Genomic DNA, 7,138 nt, shown 5'->3' on the forward strand with positions numbered 1-7,138 from the left:
GGTCCGCTGACTGGACCAGCAGCATCAGCCTCACTTGTGAGATTGTTTGAAATGCAAATTCTGGGGCCCATCTAAGACCTCTGAATCAGAATCTCTGGAGCCCTAGCTTTTGCCTTGCTCTCCAGATGATTCACTAAAGCATTAGAAACACTGCTTTGGAGCCATGGTTCTCAGATAATGTGCGAAAGAATCGCCTGCAGAACTTGCTGAAAATGAGCTTTCTGATTCCTACTCCAGTAATTCTGATTCAATAGGTCTGGGAGATGCTCCAGGTACATGCATTTTTAAATGAGCGACTCAGGTGATCCTGATGCAGGGGGTTCACCTTTGTTCTGAAATGCGGGAACATACAAGACGATCTAGCCATAGGGCTGGCCACCGATGCCCAGCAGCTTAGATTTTATCGGACCCTCTGCCCTTAATTTCTAGCTTCTTGGGCCCACCAGATGGTTGGTAGTGCGGTGGGTTGGGATTGGGGTGTTAAGTTGAGTCAACATGGCATCTTCTAGTCATCAAGATCGTCTACACATCAGGACATCTTATTTTCTTTTAGGAGCTTGGTTGGTTGCCAAAACGGTCTCTGTTCTAGAATATTTTTCTCTAGGAAGGAAACGAAGTGACCTAATCTACAACCATGTAAAATAGATGTGATTTTGTTCCCACCACAAACTGTAAAATCCCTGAGCAGGGAGGAATGTTGTGGATGGGTCTAACCTCCCAGGCAGCATCCTTTCAACAACATTCCTGGGAGACAGACAAGGGCACATGTGTTCCAGAACAGTTATGCATCTTATTTTGAAGAGGGCTTGTTTGGCCCTGGAACCCATGCCATGAACCATTCCCCATTTGTCTCAGGTTTCAGCCCCTTTCCCTTTTCCCACTGACCTATTACTCTCCTCTGGCCAGATGCTAGTTTCAGCTCTGAAAGTGTGCTTCCCATAATGCACCAGGCTTCGGGACTGGCTTGTGGGGAGAGTAGAGAGAGAGGTTACTGTACTTAATGTAATTTAGTGTTGTAGTTTAACATTGCATTAAGATTTTTATTCTCTCCAGCAGTCACGTCTTACCTCTGGCTCACATTCAGCTTATGATCAATTGAAACCTTCTCCCATGTGAGCTTCTGTTTCTCTAGATCTTTCTTAACTGCTACAAATCTATATATGTAAAAGAAAAAAATATATATATACACACACACATATATATATACACCCTATATGTATGTATTTATTTTTAAGTGAAGGGTGTTTTATCTACCCATTTTATATTTCATTCGGAATTTTAGCAAAAATTTTCTGATTCTATACACCTTGGTTCATCTGTAAACCTGGTACCTTTGCCTCTACCCAGATCCTTTATAAAAATGTTCAGCATGTTTCCAAAGACGAGGGTAGGATTCATTTTTAAATGAGAAAAACATCGCACTGTAGCGTTGCAATTACTACATCCTATATGAAATCGCTCTGCTAAAATAGTCTTTAAAAGTGTTTCAGAGGGGCGCCTGGGTGGCACAGTCGGTTAAGCGTCTGTCTTTGGCTCAGGTCATGATCCCAGGGGATTGAACCCCGTATCAGGCCCCCTGCTCAGCGGGAAGTTCTGCTTGTCCTTCTTCCTTTGCTCTTCCCTCTGCTCGTGCTCTCTTTCTCAAATAAATAAATAAAACCTTTGGGAAAAAAATGAAAGTGTTTAAGAATCCCATTTAAAAAATATGGTTAACTGGGGCACCTGGGTGGCTCGGTTGGTTAGGCGACTGCCTTTGGCTCAAGTCATGATTCCGGAGTCATGGGACTGAGTCCCACATCGGGCTCCCAGCTTGACAGGGAGTCTACTTCTCCCTCTGAACCTCTCCCCTCTCATGCTGTTTCTCTCTCTCTCTCTCTCTCTCTCAAATAAATAAATAAATGAAAAAAGTCTTTAAAAAATATGGTTAACTATTCCCCTTGAAATCATGTTGATGCTCCCCTCCCCCCCAATCTACAGAGTGTGGAGTGGTGATTGGATCTGGTCTGTACTGAAGCAGGTTCTGTTGTATGTATATCGTGGCCAAAGGTGAATGACTTAGTTCTACCCTTTTTAGCCTTGTCCTCCCCTAAAAGTTGGGAGGGGTACAAAGCAGCTCCCGGCTGCTTGTACCTAACCTGAATAAAGAACAAGGAGGGGATTACACATTGTGGAAACCCCTGTAACGTGTTTTCTCAACTTTCAGGTGCATCTCTATCCTACCCAACAGTGTTACCACTCTGAAATCCAGTATTGCTGTGATCCTTTGCTTATTTGCTTCTTGGTTATTTTAAGATGTCTTCAAATTGTGTCTCTGTGTGCATATGTGTGTGTGTGTGTGTGTGTGTGTGTGTGTTTGCTTGTGCTTTGTAAGTAACACCTGGGGAAGGGAGTATGTAGGGGTGGAAGGTGTCAGAATTAGGGGGAAAAACAGATCACCAGGTTAGGTGAGACCTGTATTTTGGTCTTGAATTGGACATTAAATTGCACTGTGACCTTGGGCAAGTCACTGAGTCTCAATACCTGTCAGATCTCTGATCTGTGATATAAAAAGGATAATCACCTCTGGGTTCCTTCCCAGCAATGTTGTTCCATACCATATGAGAGCAGGAAAAGAGATTTTTACGTGGGAGATATATATTTTTATGACCCCATTTTATTCTCTTCTTATATAGGTGAGTAAACTGAGAAATAGAAAAGTAATTTTTCCCCATTACAGAGGATGTTAGTGGCAAAGACAGCAGTACTCAGGATCTCATGACCCAAGGACTTCGCAGTACTAATGACAATGCTTCTTTCGCTCAGGGTGACCTTCCTGCAGGGATGCATGTGAGTGTATGCATGTGGGAGTGTATGCATGTGAGTGCGTGCATGTGTGCATGCATGCATGTGCATGTGTGTATGCACATGTGTATGTGTGGGTGCATGTGTGTATGCACTTGTGTGTATGTGTGTGCATGTGAGTGCATGCATGTGTGTATGCATGTGCGTGCATGTGTGTATGCACATGTGTGTATGTGTGTGCATGTGTGTAGGCACCTAGGCGGTTTTCACCATATGTGCCATCCGAGCAACCATTTCTCAAACGTTTTATAAATTGATTTGTTTTCTTTACTCATATAAATTAATTTATAAAGGATGACTGGTCTGTGTAAAAGGAAAACACAAGTTTTGCTTTCTAGAAATAGAATTTCATAAATGAAAACAAATACAGTGAAAACAAAACAATGCACCACATTCAAACTAGGTCCTGTTGCCCACAGCAGATGCCTGGCCTCGGCTTGATCTGGTATTATTTGACAATAAAAAAATGAACAAGTGGCAAGGAGCGTTGTAGGCAGACTAACACGGTTCTCCTGGAGCAATCAAAGAAATGGAGAAAGCAGTGCAAAGGACTGAAATCCTCACAATGACAGTCAGTGCTATTCAGTGCCATGCCTGACACGGACTTCCCACTTCAGGGAAGGGGGAGCTCAGTGTCGTAAGATGGAAGGGGAAAATACAAATGTAATCCAGGATGGGAAGCTCTGTGGTAGGAGCTAATTACAGAGTGTTATGGCAACTCCGGGGAGGGCACTTACCCCAGTATGGGACCCAGGGCATCAGGGAGGACTCCCTGGAGGAAGTGACATCTAAACTGTGTCGGGGGGGGAGAGAGAGAGAGAGAGAGAGAGAGAGAGAGAGAGAGAGAGAGATCTACTTAATTCTGATTGCAGGCTGGGTATGGAATTGACAGGGTATGTGTCAAGCAAAATTCCAGAAGGTGGAGGGGACTTGGTGATTTCTGAAAACAGCAGTGAGTTTAGTAAAGCTGGAGCAGAGTCAGGGAGGTAGGGAAGGGGAAGTGGGAGAGGCTGCTAGAGAGGGAGCTGAGGGTGAGGGGGAGCCATGGAAAAGTTATAAGCAGGAGAGAGAGACATGGTCAGATTTATGCATTAGAAAGATGATTCTGGAAGCCGTATGGAATGGCTGACAGGGCCTTGGGAAGGCAGCTGGGAAGCCCACTAGGACCTAGCTATGACAACACCACACTCCAGCCTTTACTTGGATTTCATCCGTTTCCCCACTAAAGTCCTTTTTTTGTGATCCAGACTCCCAGGGTACCAAGCTACATTTTGCTGTCATGTTCCCCTAGTCATCTCTGGTCTTCGATAGTTTCTGTCTTTTCGTATTTTTCATGACCTTGGCTGGCCATTGTGACCTCCTTCCTTTTTGATAACTGCTCCCATTGAGATGTGTGGACAAGGGGAGGAGAGGAAGGAGAAATCCCAGGAAGCGGACCGGCCCTCACCCAGGCAAGAACCAAGGGGGGCAAGGGAGGCAGGCAGACTAAATCAGAAGATGTGCCACCTTTAGCACGTTAATTAAGTTCTCTGAGCCCAGCGACGCCAGAATGAGATGAGATGGCACACAAAAGTCCCGAGCACACAGTGCCCGGCACATGGTATAAATGCTGGATGAACTGACAGATTTGTTGACCTTCTCTATCTCATAGACAAGGAAATGGCTGAAGCACATCTCTCTTTGGGGGCAGGCCTTTACCCAAGGAAGAAAGAAGTTTGATGCAAGACTCAAAGCAAACGAGGCTATTTTTAAAGGGGCTTAATACAAATTGTTTACATTACAAAAAATGCCTGACTCTATCCATCAGTTTTGTTTTAAAGCCAAGATTTAAACTTTCTTTCCTAATATGTCTTATTTGCCACTTTGCAATTCAATCCTGTGTTTCTTGATGGAAGCCTAGAAGTCTCCCCCAGGGAGCACAGACAGGTGGCCGCTCAGGGGCTGGGGAGGCTCCGTGCAGCCCTGAGATGTGATGGGGTAGGGCCGGGGCCAAGGAGGACTTGGGCGGCGGGGCTCAGACTCAGTCATGGAGCTGCTCAGCTTCGCTTTCCAAGAGAGATGGGTCGGGGGAGGTGGGTGGGAGGGAAGGACACTGCTTTCCAAACGATTTTAGAGGTGAGAACTCCAGCTCCCACTTCTGGGGCTGCCTTTGACTCATTGCTCAGGGCATCGGGATAGATCCAGGGAAGAGTTCCCTCTGGGTGAGCTTCCAGACAGGGTACAGGGAGGATGACTGAGGTCACATGGGCAAAGGGAAGCAAGGCTTTTGCTCATCTGTGGCTGTCCCTCTTTGTGAGAAATCAAGAGTTCCAATAGGGGGCAGTAATGTCTTCTTAAATAGTATAGTGTTACCAAAGAATGTATATAATGGCTCTGGATTAGCCTCCAGCAGTGGCTTTCAGACTTTTTTTTTTTTTTTTTTTTACTGCGACGCACAGTGAGAAATGCATTTTACTTTGGATCTCAGTATGCATGTGCACAAACATGTGTATAATACACGTTTGACAGAACACTATTTAGTCCTTACAACATGAGGTGCACTGGCCTATTCTAAGCACTTTAAAACTCTTCTATTCTAATTTAAAAATCTCCAGCTTATGACCTACTAAACTGGTTTCTCACAGACTCACTAACCTGCAGTTTGAAAAGCACTGACCTGTGGGGAAATCACAAAGAGCACAAGAGATAGCTGGCTTTTGTTTTTTCTTATATATCATTTGATGGACAGCTTTATTGAGACCAGAGAATGTGCACATATCAAAATAAAAATAGAGGTTGATATTTTTGAATGAGTATTATGCACTAGGGTCTATCTAAAACTTTTCTCATGTAATCCAACATTTGGAGGAAGATGCAATTGCTTTTAATCTCCAATGAGATTGAAAGAGTGGAAGTGGCTTAAGTCTATAGTTAGTAAGTGGTGGAGGTGAGATTTGAACTCATGTCTCCCTGATACTGAAACAAAAGCATTAACTTCTTACATTATATTATGGGTCCATGTCAGGTGACACGTCTCTGGGACAGACACCATCACTAATATGATCACCAATAGGAACAAGATTAAGACTTGCTTCATCAGCCTGGAATATTGGGCTGAAATCAACATGGTGAGTCTGGTGGGTCAGAAAATGACCTGCTCCAGAACAGGATTGGAGAGAACTGATTTTCTAGGAGGTCTTAAGAAAAATATGAAGGTTATCATTGACCAGTCAAGCAGCAGCCTAGAAGAGAGGGTAAACCACCTTTCCCAAAAGGAAAATGAAAGGAGGAACAGTACAATGGCATAGTGGTGATAGATCAAAACAAATTACAATTTAGATTTTGGAGATTCCAGGTGAGGAGCGGGGTGAGTGAAGGGAATTTGCAGGATAGCTCAGAGCCAACAGTGGACATGTATGGACACCTGAGCAAGGGAGGAGCCAGGTGGAGCCTTGAGGGTCTCACTCATCATGCTACAAGTGGCTTGAGTGGCAGAAATGAGATCATAGACATGTAGTTTAAAAAAAAATTTTTTTAATTTAAATTCAATTTAGTTAAAATATAGTGTCTTACTAGTTTCAGGGGTAGAATTTAGTGATTCATCAGTTGCATATGACAGCCACTGCTCATTCCATCAAGTGCCCTCCTTAATACCCATCACCCAATTACCCCATTTCCCCACCCACCTCCCCTCCAGCAGCCCTCAGTTTGTTTCCTATAGTTAAGAGTCTCTTAAGGTTTGTTTCCCTCTCTGTTTTTATCTTATTTTATTTTTCCTTCCTTTCTCCTGTGTTCATCTGTTTTGTTTCCTAAATTCCACAGATGAGTGAAACCATATGGTATTTCTCTTTCTCTGACTGGCTTATTTAACTTAGCATAATACCCTCTAGTTCCATCGAGAATCGCCTACTTTTGGTATCATGAAAGAGCTGGTGGGAATACCATCAACCTCCAGACCGTCTCGTGAAACAAATACGCTGGGGAAAGCCATGCTCGTGTGGAGATGCTTTCATTCTTATGGATAAAGAGTGCTAGAAGCAGTTTTTCACGGACTCACAGTATTTAGAAATGCTTACCTATTCTCTTAACCTTCTATTTTATTTAGGATTACAAAATTATTGTATTGAATTATTTATCTATGGAAAGAATTTTTAAAATAGGTGATCTCTTCTGCCTTTGATGCTAACCTTTCAGATCTAGAGTATGATATTAAACATGATGCGTGTGACTCTCAACTACTTTGCCATTCCTGCATGGGCCAACTTTTGTGTGTGAAGGTGAACTCTTTGTTTTTGAACTATCTTGTAAATTGAGGGCT

The sequence above is a fragment of the Zalophus californianus genome, chromosome 5, assembly GCF_009762305.2.
Source record: "Zalophus californianus isolate mZalCal1 chromosome 5, mZalCal1.pri.v2, whole genome shotgun sequence".
In the NCBI taxonomy this organism is placed as follows: Eukaryota; Metazoa; Chordata; class Mammalia; order Carnivora; family Otariidae; genus Zalophus; species Zalophus californianus.